This window comes from Odocoileus virginianus, chromosome 3 (assembly GCF_023699985.2).
Source record: "Odocoileus virginianus isolate 20LAN1187 ecotype Illinois chromosome 3, Ovbor_1.2, whole genome shotgun sequence".
NCBI classification, from domain to species: domain Eukaryota; kingdom Metazoa; phylum Chordata; class Mammalia; order Artiodactyla; family Cervidae; genus Odocoileus; species Odocoileus virginianus.
This window is the reverse complement of record NC_069676.1, coordinates 43,118,167-43,135,631: the sequence shown is the minus strand read 5'-3', so window position 1 is coordinate 43,135,631 and position 17,465 is coordinate 43,118,167. Positions and strand designations below refer to the sequence as shown.

The 17,465-nt window shown below is 37.6% G+C and overlaps 1 pseudogene; it reads right to left on the bottom strand.

Moving 5' to 3' along the window:
* Window positions 1-8,355: 8,355 nt before the first annotated feature.
* LOC139034484 (5S ribosomal RNA) lies at window positions 8,356-8,474 on the bottom strand (annotated as a pseudogene).
* Between the last annotated feature and the right edge of the window lie 8,991 nt (window positions 8,475-17,465).

Sequence of the window (17,465 nt, the reverse complement as noted above, 5' to 3'; positions counted from 1 at the left end):
TGTACTGTAAGGGAGTTAGAGAAGGCGAGGTTCGGAAAAAGATCGAGCTTGGCACTTTACAGGAACAGGTCAGATCACCTTTAATGAGGGGAGAAGGGGCAGCAGTTAGATAAGTGAGCTGCTGTACTAACCCAAGAAAAGAGTAGAGTAAGAATATACAGGCATATATGTGGAAATCTACTGTCTTAAGGGAGCCTGTTCTTCTCCAAGGTTGTTCGGAGCAGTTATCTCTTAAACAGCGGGGGCAAGGAATTCTGGGGATGGCCAGAGGCTGGACCAGCTGGGAGCTGGGCATAATCTACCTTAATGTCCATTTTTTTCCTTCGGGTGAGAGAGTTCTTTATTTTGCATAGAGTGGTGGGGAGGACCCAGAGGGGAGTTTTAACTCCAGGCTATTTTGAGCCATGTAACTTTCCTTCACTTTGTACCCCTTGATGTGTGCTTAGTCACTCAGTCGTTTCCAACTCATTGCAACCCCAAGGATGATAGCCCGCCAGGCTCCTCTGTCCATGGGGATACTCCAGGCAAGAATACTGGAGTGGGTTGCCATGCCCACCTCCAGGGGATCTTCCCAACTCAGGGACTGAACCCAGGTCTCCCACACTGCAGGCAGATTCTTTACCATCTGAGTCACCAGGGAAGCCCATCCCCCTTGATGGGTTTATCTAAATTATTTTAGTCTGGTGAGTCATGAGGACCTCTTTTTCTTTCTGCCCGCCCCCTCTCTTTCATCAACAGACAAGTATTTGCTTTCATTTAGATTACCACGAAGAAGGCTGAGCCCCAGAAGAATTGATGCTTTTGAACTGTGGTGCTGGAGAAGGCTCTTGAGAATCCCTTGTACTACAAGATCAAACCAGTCAATCCTAAAGGAAAGGACTGATGCTGAAGTTGAAGCTCCAGTACTTTGGCCATCTGACGTGAAGAGCCAACTCACTGGAAGAGACCCTGATGCTGGGAATGATTGAGGGCAGAAGGAGAAGGGGCAACAGACGAAGAGACAGTTGGATGGCATCATCGATTCAATGGATGTTGAGTTTGAGCAAACTCCAGGAGATAGTTAGTGAAGGACAGGAAAGCCTGGTGTGCTGCAGTCCATGGGGTCACAAAGAGTTGGATACGAGTTAGCAACTGAACAACAGGATCACTGTGGCAAAGCATATTTTCTAAAGATTGCCACAAAAAATATTCCTCATCCCACATGCTGTTGTGCAAAGCAGTTTTGCCACTGCCCCATCAATTTTTGCTGTTGTTTGGAGAAGGAAATGGCAACCCACTGTAGTACTCTTGCCTGGAGAATCCCATGGAGGGAGCAGCCTGGTAGGCTACAGTCCATGGGGTCGCAGAGTCGGACATGACTGAGCAACTTCATTTCACTTCAGTCGCTGAGTCACGTCTGACTCTTTACCACTCTTAGTGGTTCTTTACCACTAAGCCACCAAGGAAACCCACCCCATCAACAAGTAGAACCTAATTCCCCTCCCCTTGAATCTGAGTGGGCTTGTGATTCACATATAACCAAGAGAATGTGGCAGTTTATGAAATGATCCTGTATGACTTCTGAAGCTACACAGCTTTATCCTTTTTTTCTGGAAGCTTTCACAGGTGAACCCGAGCCACGGAGTAAGTGGACCGACTGTCCTGAGGCTGCTGTGCTCTGAGGAAGCTCCAGGTAGCTTGCATACAGAAGCCGTGACACTTCATGAAGAGAGATGCCCACCACCACCAGCTGATTCCAGCCCCACTCTGTTCCAGCTTTGGCCACCAGTGGACTACTACTGCCTGAGAGACTATAGCCAAAGATGTACAGCTTGAGCTGTTTCCAAATTCCTGACCCACTGAAACAGAGATTTTAAAATTGTTTTAAGTCACTAAGTTTTGGTGATTTTTTTTTTTTTTTTCTTGGCCACACTGTGCAGCATACAGGATCTTAGTTCCCTAACCGGGCATGGAACCTGTGCCCCCTTCAATGGAAGCTCGTAACCCTAACCGTGGAACCGCCAGGGAATTTCCTGGGTGATTTTTTAAAATAGAATAGATAATTGGATCATGTTATTTTATAATGTAATACCTTTCATCTGAAGAGAATATCTAATTAATAAACCAGCACTTTGGTCATGTATTCACATAGTTAATTCTTCCAAGCTCCTTTCCTGCTTTATCATTTTGATGTTGTATTTTGATGGACTTAAGATGACCCAATGTACTCATTATTATTTCATCATTACTGGATATTCTATGCAGTTATAACAAAAGGAGATTAAACTGAGCTCCTTCAATAATTAAGTAGCCTCCCAAGATACACAAGAGAGTTATGTCGTGAAGCACAGGTTAGATCAGCCAATGTATATTTGTTAAGGAAACTCTTTTTTAAAAGAGGAAAAAAAAAAAGGACTTGCCTGGTGCTCCAGTGGCTAACACTCCCCAGTCCCAAGGCAGAAGACCCAGGTTCCATCCCTGGTCAGGAAAATAGATCCTACATGCTGCAACTAAGAGTTCAAAACTAAAGATCCCTCATACAGTAACTGAAAGATCGCTCTTGCAGCAACAAAGACCCAGCGCAGCCAAATATATATATATATATTTATGTATATGTGTGTGTGTGTATATGTGTATTTACATTTGTTTTAATCACAGTCTCTTTTTCCCCATTTATCTACTCGGGGCACATACCCTAAATTTCATTCCCAATCAGAATCATGCTTTACTTTGTTGTACATGAAATGCTGCCTGGCATGATCACAAGTATAAACTCAACTATAAAACCAGAAGACTTCTGCATTTCTGACCTGATACTAAGCCCTTGGCATTTATGATTTTACTCAGAAGGCTTTCTTCCAGAGATATCATTCTTATTTGACTCATTAGGAAACTAAAGCACAGAAAAAACCGCTCAGTGTCATATAGGGAGTTTCTGAGAGAGCTGAGGCCAGAATATTAGTCTGAATTCAAAACTTTTTACATTGCTATACAATCAGGAACCCATTTCAAATGTTATTACACTGTTAACCAATACTTCCTAAGAGCTCGTATACATAAATATTAGATTTAACTAAATTGACTGTTTCAAAGCTAACAAGAAGGATCCTATAAGAGAGGTTTAAGGTATAGGAGGGTAATTTTTGAGAAGAAAGTAGGGTGGGATCCAAAGGATAAACTAGAGACAGTAAGAGGAATACCTCCTTTATTGTAATTGGAGGAGAGGATGAATGCAGATAAGCTATTTTCTCTGTAAGAAGAAAGGTGATCTGCTGAGAGAGAGCGAGCCTGTGGTAATACCTAAGTATCTAAGGAAAATGGAGAGTGTAAATCTGAAATAACCTAAATAAAATGCCACGAGAGCTGACTAAGGATACTACTAGGATAGTGTTGGGGATCCAGCTGTGGTTGCAAAGCAGGAATTCATAACAGCAACTGGCACAGTTAAGCATTTTTTTCCAATAGCATTTAGCAGCCCTGAAGTAAAAGGCAGCCAAAGTTAGGTCGGATTTAATGTTTTGACAGGCTTGTGTGATGGAAAGACTGGAGGGGTGGGGGAGAGTTAGTTGAAGATTATGATAGTTGCTAATGTCCTTATCAGTATAGTTGAGTCCTAATATTAATTTGAAAGGGAAATTTTATGAGTTGGCTATTCCTTATGTACATGATCACTTAGTATAACCTAACAATCATTTATAAGCAGTTAGTATAACCTAACAATCATTTATAATCAGTGTATTGATTATCTAATGTTGCATAACAAATTCCCTAAAACTTTGTCTTAAAACATAATAACCATTTATCATATCATACCATTTATGTGGATCGGGAATTCAGAAGGGGCTTAGCTGTGCTGTTCTGGTTCAGGATCTGTCATACAGTTGCAGTCAGGATGCTGGCTTGGGCTACGGTTATTTGTGGGCTTGACTGGGGCTGGAAGATCTGCTTCCAAGATGGCAACTTGACAATGACTGTTGGCAGGAAGGCTCAGTTCTTAATCATGTAGCTCTCTCCATAGGACAGTTTCTATGTTTTAATGACATGACAGATGGCTTCCCCCAGACCAAGTGATCCAAAAGAACAATGAAAAAGCTGCAGTCCTTTATGTCCTAGACTCTGAAATCACACATCATTTCTGTAATATCCTGTTGGCTATACATCCTACCATGTACGTTTAGGATGGGACTGCACAAGGATATAAATGCCAGAAGGTAAGGATCACTAGGAGCCATTTTGGACACTGGCTTATCACAACTAATAAGGTGTGAATTCCTATATTAATACTTGATGATGTTATAAATAATAAAAAAAATAACATACAAAATACCTATCCAAGCCATTACCTAATGTTCAATTACCTACTTACCTAATATGTTCTTCATTCCCCTTTCAACTCATTGAATCTGATTTTTTTCAAATGTACTTGAGCTTACAACACATTTGAAAAGTTCTGTTTAGGAAATGCCAAATCTTCAAGCAATAAAGAAATCCACAAATTATGATTCAACTTACTGTGTTTGATACTATACCCGATGTAGCATTTGGAGATACTGATTCACTAATACTATCTTCAAAATATTAAAACTGACATCACAAAATGGTGACTATAAAAAAGGACAGGGAGTTTCCTAGCAGTCCAAGGTTAAGACTCAGGGTTCTTAGTATCGTGGCCTTGGGTTCAATCACTGGTCAAGGAACTAAGATCCTACAAGCCATATTGCACAACTCAAAAAAAAAAAAGGCAACAGGCTATATATATCTTTTGTTTTATTTTTTTTTTTGTTTTTTTTTTTCCATTTATTTTTATTAGTTGGAGGCTAATTACTTTACATCATTGCAGCAGTTTTTGTCATACATTGAAATGAATTAGCCATGGATTTACATGTATTCCCCATCCCGGTCCCACCTCCCTATCTTTTGTTTTAAAAACAGCACATGCTAAAAAACTCTGTGACATAAATCATAGCAATTTTTTTTGGATATGTCTCTTAAAGGAAAGAAAATAAATGGGACCTAATTAGACTTAAAAGCTTTTGCACAGTAAAGGAAACCATCAGAATCTACTGAATGGGAGAAAATATTTGCTTATAATATGCCTGGTAAGGGATTAATATCCCAAATATAAAATGTACAGAAGACATGAACAGACATTTCTCCAAAGACATACTGATGACCAACAGGCACATGAAAAGATACTCAACATCATTAATCATCAGAGAAATGCAAATTGAAATCACAATGGGATATCACCTCACACCTGACAGGATGGCTATCATCAAAAAGACCACAAATGTTGGCACGGATGTGGAAAAGAGAGAATGCTCATACACTATTGATAGGAATGTAAACTGGAGCAGCCACTGTGGAAAACAGTATGGAAGTTTCTCAAAAAAGACTAAAAATAGAACTACCATATGACACTGCAATTCCACTCCTGGATATATATCTGAAAAAAATAAAAACACTAATTTGAAAAGATACATGCCCCTCAAAGTTCCTAGCAGTATTATTTATAGTTGCCAAGATAAAGAAGCAACCTAAGTGTCCATCAATAGACAAATGGATAAAGAAGATGCAGCGTATATGTATACAGTGGAATACTAAAAAAAAAAAAAAATCCATAAAAAAGAATGAAATTCTGCCATTTGCAACAAGATAGATGGATTTGAATGGTAATATGCTAAGTGAATTATGTCAGACAAAGAAAAACAAATATCATATGCTGTCACTTATATGTGGAATCTAAAAAATAAACTAGTGAATATAACAAAATGGAAGAAGAGTCACAAATAGTACAAACTAGTGGTTATCAGTGGGGAGGGGAGGAGAGAAGGGCACAGTAGGGGTAGGGACTTAAGAGGTACAAACTAGTATAAAATAAACAAGCTACGGGACATACTGTACAAAACAGGGAAGATAGCCAATATTTTATAATAACTATAAGTGGAGTATAACCTTTAAAAATTGTGAATTACTATGTTGTACCTTATGTAGTATTGTACATTACTATATTTCAGTCTTTTAAAAAGCAAACAAAAAAAATCAGCACATGCAATTCTTAAGAACGAAGGTAAAATCATCCAAGTTTTGAAATTATCCTTACAGACAAGTCTTCCAAGCAAGAATAACTGTGCAGGGAATTCCCCGGTGGTCCAGTGGTTAGGGCTCCGTGCTTTCATGACTGAGGTTGCAGGTTTGATCCCTGGTAAGGGCTTCCCTGATGGCTCAGAGGTTAAAGCATCTGCCGGCAATTCGAGAGACCCAGGTTTGATCCCTGGGTCGAGAAGATCCCCTGGAGAAGGAAATGACAACCCACTCCAGTATTCTTGCCTGGAGAATCCCATGGAGGGAGGAGCCTGGTAGGCTACAGTCCACGGGGTTGCAAAGAGTCGGACACGACTGAGCTACTTCACTTTCACAGAGAAAATAAGATCCCTAAAGCTGTGTGGCAAAACAAACAAACAAAAAGACAACTGTGCATCAACTGATGTTCTTTTTCTTTCTCTAATTTATTCACCACTCCAGATAACCTTCAGATAACGTGAAAGTTAAAGGACTCTCTTATGATATCGCCTGATGTTCTGCTGATTCAAATAATAAAATATCCAAATCAATGGGCATTTTACAGATTAAAATATCCAGCATCTTCTCTCATTTTATTAAGATACTTTCATGTTAAAAGGCCTTTCAGAACGTATAACAAAAGTTAAAATTCTCATACTAAACTATGTCAGGTGGTGGGTTAAATATTTTAGTTTGGTCATATATCCCATATTATTCTTGCAATGTCCCTGACATAGACATGATATACATTTTTTAAATGAAAATAGAAGAGTAAGTAAGTAGCCTAAGTTCCCACAGTAAATGATGGAGCTTGAATTTGAACCCCAAATTAAACTGTCAGTATGCCAATTACCCAAATGCATTATTCTCATTTAATTCTCACTACAAACCCATTTCTGAGGCTTAGAAAGAATAAGCAACAACTTGGGAAAGGTCATAAACTAATGAGTGGCTATTCAGGGACTCAAACCCAGGTCTATCTCTAAATCCAATGTGTTTTACTACAAACATAGCAAGGAAGAGAAAAGTAACATATTACAAATATCAAACTAGGAAGATGAAATAAATAAGTTACTGAAATAGCCAGTGAGGGCCTTGGAACAACACTTTACCAGTAATCAATGTATCTATTCGAAATCATGGTTCAAACTTTTCACAAAGGCTAGATCTACAATATCTAGCTTCATATAAGCAAATTGCAACAAAAAATATTACTTTGTCAAATGCCATGAAGAGAATAAATCTGTATCCAAATACTTTTCACTGAGAAGCTGATGTGGGGTGCTGTGGCAGAGGTGAGGGGGAGAGAGAAAAACATTTAGAGGATGCTTTAGGAGAGCAGGAAACTGGCAATTGTACAGTAAGACATCCGTGTGCGGAGGACTATAATTTGAAAACAAAAGTGATATGCTTAGCCATATTTCATTCACACTTCTGAAGTCTGCTCAAAGGGATACCCTAAAATTTACTGGGAACAGATCTCAAGCCAGATGCTGTACTTCAAGCTAGTGTCCTGTTGTCTTTGTTTTCCTTGCTCATTCCACCTATCTTTCTTTAAATATCCTTTATAAAAAAAATTTTTTTTAAGTAATAGTATCATTGTAAGGATTCTTTCAGTTTAAATATTTTGTAAAATAGCAATTCTGGAAAATGAAGAAAATTCTTTCAAAACCCATACATTCTAAAATTCAAGGTCCAACACACTGTTTCCCTAAATTGTCTTGCTAAGTCAAAAGATCTCTTTTTGTGAGTCTGGGACATCTTGTCACATCAAAATGCAAGAAAATAGATGAAGATACTAGGGTTATGCTAAAATGATCGAGGAGTCAAACTAGCTCCTACCAGTCAAAGATGGAACAATTTGAGCATAAAAATGAGTAATTTCAATAGAAGATGCATGATACACATTAGAATCCATGTGTTCATACTGATTAAAAAAAAAAGCTTTTTAAACTTTTAATGGATCAAAATTATGTCAATGATTCTGTTTCTATTTGGAAGTAGAGAAATCATGACTGACTAGTTTCCCTATCATTTCATGAACTGAGTGTTCTTACTATGCTATCAACCAGGTTAGGTCCTGCTGTCTCTACAATGAGGCTCATTTAGGTCAAAGCAGCCAACCAATACTGAGAATGCAGGGCTCAGAAGTCTCCAGTATCCTCAGCAAGTGACCAGCGAAGAGTGCATGCTCACCCTCTGTTGCTAAAATGGAATAAAGGAACTTTTAATAGACTCCTTTAAAGAGTTCACACTTCAATACTTATCTCAAAATAAGTATGGTTTCTTTGTTTGCTTTTTTTAAAAAGTATTAGTCTACAGTATCTGGTATTCCCATGCGGCCTCCCATCCAAGTATTAACTAGGCCCATCCCTACTTAGCTTCCGAGATCAGATGAGATCAGGCGTGTTCAGGGTGGTATGGTCATAGACTGCTTTTGTTTTTAATTAAAATGTAGTTTGATTTACAACATTATCTTAGTTTCAGGTGCACAACATAGTGATTCAATATTTCACAGATTTTACTCCATTTAAAGTTATTCCAGGACTTGCCTGAAGATCCAGTGGTTAGGACTCTGGGCTTCCACTACAGGGGGCACATGTTTCATTGCTGGTGAGGGAACGAACTAAGATCCCACATGCTGCATGGCACAGCCAAAAAATTTAAATTACACTAAGTTAAATTAAAAACAAAGTTATTACAAACAAAAGCAGAACACTCTCTGATATAAACCACAGCAATATCTTGCTCCACCTCCTAGAGTAATGAAAATAAAACAAACAAAAAAAACAAACAAATGAGACCTAATTAAACTGAAAAGGTTTTGCACAGCAAAGGAAATCATAAACAAAACAGAAAGACAACCCACAGAATGGGAGAAAATATCTACAAACAAAGTGACCAAAAAGGGATTAATCTCCAAAATATACAAACAGCTCATGCAGTTCAATATCAAAAAATAAACAACCCAATTAAAAACTGGGCAGAAGATCTAAAGAGATGTTTCTCCAAAAAAGACAGATAGCCAAGAAGCACATGAAAAGATGCTCAAGATTACTAATTATATTAGAGAAATGCAAATCAAAACTATGAGGTACTGCATCACACAGGTTAGACTAGCCCTCATCCAAAAAATCTACAAATAATAAATGCTGGAGATGGTGTGGAGAAAAGGGAACCCTCCTATGCTACTGATGAGGATGTATAGCCACTATGGGGAACAGTATGGAAGTTCATTTAAAAACTAAAAATAGAGCTACTATATAACCCTGCAATCCCACTCCTGGGAATATATCCAGAGAAAAACATGGTCTGAAAGGATACATGCATCCCAATGTACGTTGAAGCACTGTTTACAACACCCAAGACATGGAAGCAACCTAAATGTCCAAGGACAGAGGAATGGATAAAGAAGATGTGGTACTTATATACAATGGAATATTACTCAGCCATTAAAAAGAATGAAATAATGTCATTTGCAGCAACATGGATGGACCTAGAGAGTGTCATACTGAGTAAAGTCAGAGAGAGAAGGAAAAATATCATATGACATCCCTTATATGCAGAATCTTAAAAAAATTGTACAAATTAATTTCTTTACAGAATAGAAACAGATTCATGGACTTAGATAATGAACTTATGGTTGCCAGTAGGGGAAGGATCAGGGGAAGGGATAGTTAGGGAGTTTGGGATCAACCTGTACACACCTGTATTTAAAATGGATAACCAACAAGGTCTTCTGTATAGCACAGGGAACTCTGCTCAATATCATGTGGCAGCCTGGATGGGAGAGGAGTTTGGGGGAGAATGGATACATGTATATGTACAGCTGAGTCTCTTTGCTGTCCACCTGAAACTATAACAGTATTGTTAATTGGATCGGGTGGAGAGGGAGGTGGGAGGGGGGACCGGGATGGGGAATACATGTAAATCCATGGCTAATTCATTTCGATGTATGACAAAAACTACTGTAATGATGTAAAGTAATTAGCCTCCAACTAATAAAAATAAATGGAAAAAAAAAACTAAAAAAATAAAAAATAAATTTAAAAAAATCCAGTGCAACTTCAAAGATAGCATCAAAATCATTCTTCACTTCTCTGTAAGTGTACTTAAAATGGGTGAACTGTATACTTAAAATGGGTGAAATGTTTTGATATGTAAATTATACTTAAATAAAGAGACAGCAATTAAATAATTTTTAAAATAATTGTTGGAAAATTAGGAGAAAAATTTTTTTTTTGCTGTGCTATGCAGCTTGCAGGATTTTAGTTCCCCAACCAGGAACTGAACCTGGGTCCTAGACAGTGGAGGCATGGAGTCCTACCCACTGAACCAACAGAAAATTCCAAAATTACTACAATTTTAACACTGTTGGATATTTGATGATATATAGGAATTATTAAAGTGTAATAATGCTATCATGTGTATGTGTTTTATATCAGTTTTAAATATATGTATTGAAATATTTTAGGAAGACGTGATTTGGAGAACTTGCTTCAATATAAATTGAGGGGGAAAGAGAGTGGTAGGGATACATATTTTTTTAAAAATAGGTCTTGAATTTTTAATTACTAAAGCTTGTTGACAGTCACATGAACAGTGATTATACTCTTAGTTTTACTAAGTTTTGTCTAAGTTTGTAATTTCAAAAAATTTTTTAAAAATTATGTATTTATGGCTGAGTCAGGTCCTAGTTGTGGCCACAGGATATTTCACTGCAGTGAAGGCTTCTCTTTAAATGTGGTGCACAGGCTTGCCAGGGTGGTTCTCGGGCTCAGTAGTTGTGGCAGGTGCACTTAGCTGCCCTATGGCACATGGGATCTTAGTTCTCCAACCAAGAATCAAGCCCACACACCCTTCATTGGAAAGTGGATTCTTAACCACTGAGCCACCAGGGAAGTCCCAACAAACTTTTAAAAATAAATAAATAGAATTTTTACAAACTCTTCTTGTGTGTGTGCTGTTTTTGTTATAGGTCCACAGCTACTCCAAAAAAAAAAAAAAATCAGTTTCAGTTATCAGCCATTCTGCACCTGGCATACTGAAGATGCGTAACACTTTGTAGTTATTATTTGCTTCTTTATGTGACACAGGAAGCACAACAGCCATGTAAGTAGCCCTGAACATGATTTAAAAGCCAGAGTAATCACAACTTATGAATGACCTCTTATCTGCTACCTCTTTTTATTAATTGACTTTCTATTGAAGTATAGTTGATTTACAATGTTGTGCTGATTGCTGGTGTACAACAATGTGATTTAGTTATACATACATACTTTTTCTTATTTTTTTCCACTATGGCTTATTTCAGGATTATCTGATACTTCTGAGCTTATAGAGAATAAGCACAATAACCAGTTTTACTGTTGAAATTCCTCAAAAACAAGCCTAAAGAGCTTACTACTAAGCAGATGGGTTGGAGTTTCACTGGCTCTGTGCTAAAATTAAGTAGCTAATTTGAGAGATAAAGCATGTTAAAATATCAATTCAGAACAAAAAAAAAAACCCCCACATTACATGGTTTATGTTCTACATATTAAACATCTGTTGTCTAGTATGGGTTCCTAGAGGAAAGGGACTTGTGTCTTGCTCAGCATGTGAGCTGCTCTTAATATAATGTAGAGGAGATGCTCAAAAGTTACTAAGGTTGCCGAATTTATTAGGCCAGTTCAAAGTTGGGGAAAGGACTAATTAAAACGGCTTATTTTAACCTAAAATATAATGAATTCTTTATGTTCAAAAGTGGTCCTCAAAAAAAAAAGTGGTCCTCACACCTGTTAGAATGGCTATTATCAAAAGGACAAGAAATAACAAGCATTGGAGAGGATGTGGAGAAAAGGGAACCCTTGGGTACTGTCAGCGGGAACGTAAATTGGCACAGCCACTATGGAAAATAGTGCAAAGTTTCCTCAAAAAATTAAAAATAGAAACTACCATGTGATCTCACAAGTCCACGCTGGGTATTTAAACAAAGAAAATGAAAACACTAGCACTCCCATGTTCTTTGCAGCATTATTTACAATGGCCAAGATATGTACACAACCTAAGAGTTCATCAACAGAACAGATAAAAGAAAACATGATATATTGAAATAAGTACCTATATGTTTATCTATATACAGAAATATTATTCAATCATAAAAAAGAGTATCTTGCCATCTGCAACAACATGGACGGATCCTTGGGGTATTAAGTTAAGTGAAATAAGTCAGACACACACATACTGTATGATCTCAGCTTTAAATGGAATCTATAAAACCAAAACCAAGCTTACAGAGAACAGATTGGTATGCAGCAGATTGGTGGGGGGTAGGGTGTCCGTTAAATGGATAAGTGGCGTCAAAAGGTACAAACTTTAGGTTATAAAATAAGTAATTCATGGAGATGCAGTGTGCAACATGGTGACGATAGCTATTACTACTGTACTGGCGGCTCAGTGGTAAAGAATCTGCCTGCCAACGCAGGAGACATGGGTTCAATCCCTGGGTCAGGAAGATCCCCTGCAGAAGGAAATGGCAACCCACTCCAGTATTCTTGTCTGGAAAATCCCACAGAGGAGCCAGGTGGGCAGAGTGGGACACAACACAGTGACTAAACAACAATTATGTATTTGAAAGCTGCTAGATCTTAAAAGTCCTTATCACAAGAAAAAAAAAGAATTCTGCAGCTACATATGGTGATAGATGTTAGCTAGACTTGGTATGACCATTTCACAATATATACAAATATCAAATCATTATGTCGTATACCTGAAGCTAATATATCAACTACCCTTTAATTAAAAAAAAAAAAAAAGAGCAGTTCCTTTTAGCTTCACACCTTCCACCAATAAAAACAGTATTTTCTATCATCTACAGAGGGATAGATCTTGAGCTACATAACAGCTTGGTATAGGCAGAGGCCATCTTAATTTGTCATATGTACTTGGCTTGGATGCTCAGTGGTAAAGAATCCACCTGCCAATGAAAGATGCAGGTTTGATCCCTAGGTCAGGAAGATCCCCCAGAGAAGGAAATGGCAACCCACTCCAGTATTCTTGCCCAGGAAATCCCATGGACAGAGAAGCCTGGCGGGCTATAGTCCATGAGGTCACAAAAGACTAGGATACAACTTAGTGACTATACAACAGTACTCTACCTAACCATGTCTCCTATGTGTGCATGTGCACGCACACAAACTCTCACGCTCCGTGGCCTACTTAATCCTATGTCACCACTTATTATCTTCAACTCCTCTCTTTCCCTCATTAATGATACCAAGTTTTATTAATTGCCTGTTTTAGGTCATAACCTGTCCACTTCTCTTTCCCATTGCCCGATCTTAAGAGTATCTCACCCAGATGAGATTTTACCACTGTGCCTGCCTCTGATTTCTCCTCCTCCAAGCCAACCTAAAATAGGAGTGCCATTTCCTTATTTAAAACTTTCTAATGGCTCACCATTGTCTTAAAGAAAAGAAAAGAAACTCTTAAAATGGATTGTCTGGGCTCTTCTGTGATCTGGTCCACTTCCTCTCCTCTCAGCCCTTGTTCACCACTCCCCACTTAGCATACACAGTGAGTTGCTTTCCAGGCTTTACACACATGTGTATGTGTGCAGAAGTTGTTTTTCCTGTGTCTAATATTCCCTTCCTCTCACACCAATCTGTACTCATCTTTCAGCTCTCAACTTAAACATCATTTTGAGTATTCTCATAGCCCTCTTCATTTGTCTCAGAAATACTATTCATCATATTTCATAACTTTCTAGTTATCCAAATCTTTCATTAGACACAAAGCAGTAGTCTAGTGTACTCAGAAGAGTGTTTGGCTCAATGACAGCATGCTGATCTTTAGTAAACTAACAGTTTTTTTTAAATGACAGCTAATAATGATTTAAACAAGCTTCAAAACTCTCAATTTGGTTTCCTGTAATCTGTAGGATTTTTACTTCTTAATTCTACTCCAACCTCAGCCCACAACCTTTACTCACCTATAGGGATGTTGCACTAAAATCCATTCTCTTCTTGCATAACTAGACCTGGTTTCTCAAGTAGAGACTACATTTCCCAATGCCTCTTAAGGCTGTATGTATTCCTGTGATCAACCTACAGTCAAAAGAACATGAGAAGCTATACAACTTACAGCTTAGATTTCCAAAGGCCATTCCTTCAGGGGCTAAAATGAAAGCAACCGAGTTATCTCAGAAGACTTGTTTTGAAAATGGCAAAATGAGAACCCAGGTCTTTGAAAGAATGGATGGAGGACAGCACAGGACACTTAAGTGGTGAGAAATATGCTTTGTCAGAGCCATCGAATTTTGGGGTCTCTTTGTTACTACTTTCACTACCATAAGGCCTAATACACAGCATATAGAGATGAAATGGGAGACTTCAGATTTTCAGAAAAATGACATAGACCTAATAAAGATTAAAAATTCCAATAAAAAAAAATTTATGATGAACCCAGGGTCATATAAATACAGAAAATAGAAATTTTTGAAACTAGTTAAAAATATCTTCCTTAATGAGAAAGAACGCAATTTATTTGAGACAAATTAATAAAATCAACAAGTAAAAACAAAACGAAAAAGACTAGGAAAAGGAACTTGTGTGTCTGTGGTGCCCGTAGGTAATGTGCAGCTAGGGTAGCAACTAGGATGACTGCCATTCTACATGCAACTTATCCCAAAAAATGTTAGGCCAAGGGTAATGGGGCAAATGATAGACAACAGACCACAATCCAGCTTCAGAGGTCACAAACCAACACCAGGCAGGTCAAAGAAAAAATGGGCAGATTCTTATAAAAACACACCACGCTCATATGAAAATAAACTGCCTAAAAGAATGAAGATCTTAAAAAGATTTTTGAAGATTTAAAAACTTTATAAAGATTTTTAAAGAGTCATGAGGAAAATGACAGAGAAAATTTAAACAACAACAACAAAAAGGCTCACTCTCCTGGTAAAGAAGCTGCTTTAAGAGCCCTTAGGTTCTCAGAAAAGAATTTTAGCTACTAGCAACGCAATAAAACAAATGTATTAGAATTCCATAGTCACATTTATCTATGTCAGGGCCAGCACAAAAACACCTACTACTAAAACCAAAACACCAGCTTTAAACTTATCCAGTGGTGAGTAGAATTTTAAGAGCTCCAGTTCTACACAGTTTCAAATGCTGACTCTTTCATTTACTGGGTGTCACGACTCTGGGTAAATTACTTAACCTCTCTGGGATTCAAGTTTTCTTACCAGTAAAGGGATATTCTAACTCATTTAGCACCTTCAGTAGAACCGAAATGGTTTAATGAAATAAATCATGTATTTTTTATGGAAAGGATGTACTAAGAAGCCATTATTACTGTACCCACTATACTTTCACTCCAGTAGGCTTTTGTACTTTGTTTTTTAGCGAAGATTTTTATTTGGCACTGACTTTGAAACAATTCAAGTTTCCTTTAAGTGTGTAACCTCTTACCGTGGTTTCATCAAAAAGGCCACACTATAGTGTACCTACATTTGCTAACAGCTTACCAAAGAATTTGAGTCACTTCACCTCTGCCACTCTGATAGTCTTAGAGAAATCAGGTATTAAAAGTACCTTTTATTTCACAATGTATCTGTGATGCATATCTTAAAACACAAAATGATATTCTGATGATGAAATGCTTATCAACCCAGAAAAATGAAATCTGGGTGCTTAAAAAAGGAAAATGTATGGTGCCAACGGCTCCACTTTCATTCTCATATGCCTAGCAACAACTATAACACTGTAAATATTTGTACCAATATCTAAGATTCTTTTGCTATAAAACTATCAAATGTCAATTGCTTTATATTTTCTAAGGGTTGTTCATGATTCTCACTCTGGCAACTGTTGGAATAAAAACCACAAGTATATTACTAATATTCATGGCATAAACTCCAGGTCTAGGTAGTGAATGCAGACTGTCTTCTCTTCAACCTACAAATTTTCAATTAGATGACTTTATCAACTGAATAGGATACTGATTTGCTGACAACCTGCCAGGGAATGAGAATTTTGGCGAATACAAACACAATGGACAAATGAATTTTTTATTATAAAACTATACAAAGAGCTATACAAAAAGTGGTAAAACTATAATTGTTGGTGAACAGTAAATAAGTGATCCTTTGGGCCACAGTAAATGATCCACACTATGATGGTGTGGGAATCTTTTCCTAGATGAGGAATAGTATACCTAATAAACAACACATTACAAGTAAAAGGACTTTAATGACTCGAGCAAAAGTATACATAAAATCACTTCTAAATGTAATTTGAAGAATTTTTTAAAAAGCCATCACTGGACTTCCCTGGTGATCCAGGGGTTGATTCCGTGCTTTTACGGCAGGGGGTGCAGGTTCGACTGGTCAGCTAAGTTCCACACGCCACTCAGTGCGGCCAGGAAAAAAAAAAAAGCCATCACTTGCTTGGATTCTGAAATTCAGTTTCAAATTGTATCTGTTATTTCCTACTCCAATTTATCCTTCTTAGATAAGGGGGTGAGAGCAAACTTTTTCTGTAACAGAGGGAAATAATCAGTAAATTAGACTTTGCAGGACTTACATCACAACAATTCAACTCTGGTATTCTAGTCAAAAGCAGCCAGAGACAACTTGTAAACAAATGGGCATGGCTAGTCCAAAAACAGGCAGTGTGTCTTAGTCTACCAACCTCTGTTCCAGATGATCTCCACAATTTGGAGAAAGTGGAAAAGGTAATTATATATTCCAATAATTAGGATAAAGTTTTTTATATCTCCAATATTTGACGTTACAAAATATGCACATGCTGCTATCCCTAAGGTTAACACTAAAAAATTAGCCATGTTTAATATCTAAACTCTTTAAATTAAAAGGATCAATCACATAGAAATTTAAGCCTTTAGGGACTTCTTGGCAGCCCAGTGGTTAAGACTCTGAGTTCCCAGAGTGGGGGGCATAGGTTCGATCCCTGGTCGGGGAACTAAGATCCTACACACTATATGGTGCAGACAAAAAAGAAAAAAATTAAGCCTTTATGAGAACTATTAGTCTGAAGTATCTTGATAATTAGAAGGAGATTCACTTATAGGTTAGAAGTTTAAATTAGAAATATATAAATAATTACTATTTTGAAAAAAAAAAAATACAGAAAGGCAGATTTTAGGAATCACAACCCAACGAAAATACAGAATTATCGATCATAAAAGATGTTTTAGCATTTACTTACTTTTTTACTTTTTCAGCTGTGCTGCACAGCATGTGAGATCTTAGCTCCCTAACCGGGGATCGAACCCACACACACTTGAACTAACCCACGCCCGCACACAGTGGAAGCACAGAGTCCAACCACTGGACTGCCTGGGAAGTCCCCAGTTTTACCATTTATAATTACCCTACTTGGAAAATACTCTGCTAAGAAATAGAGTAGTAAACACAG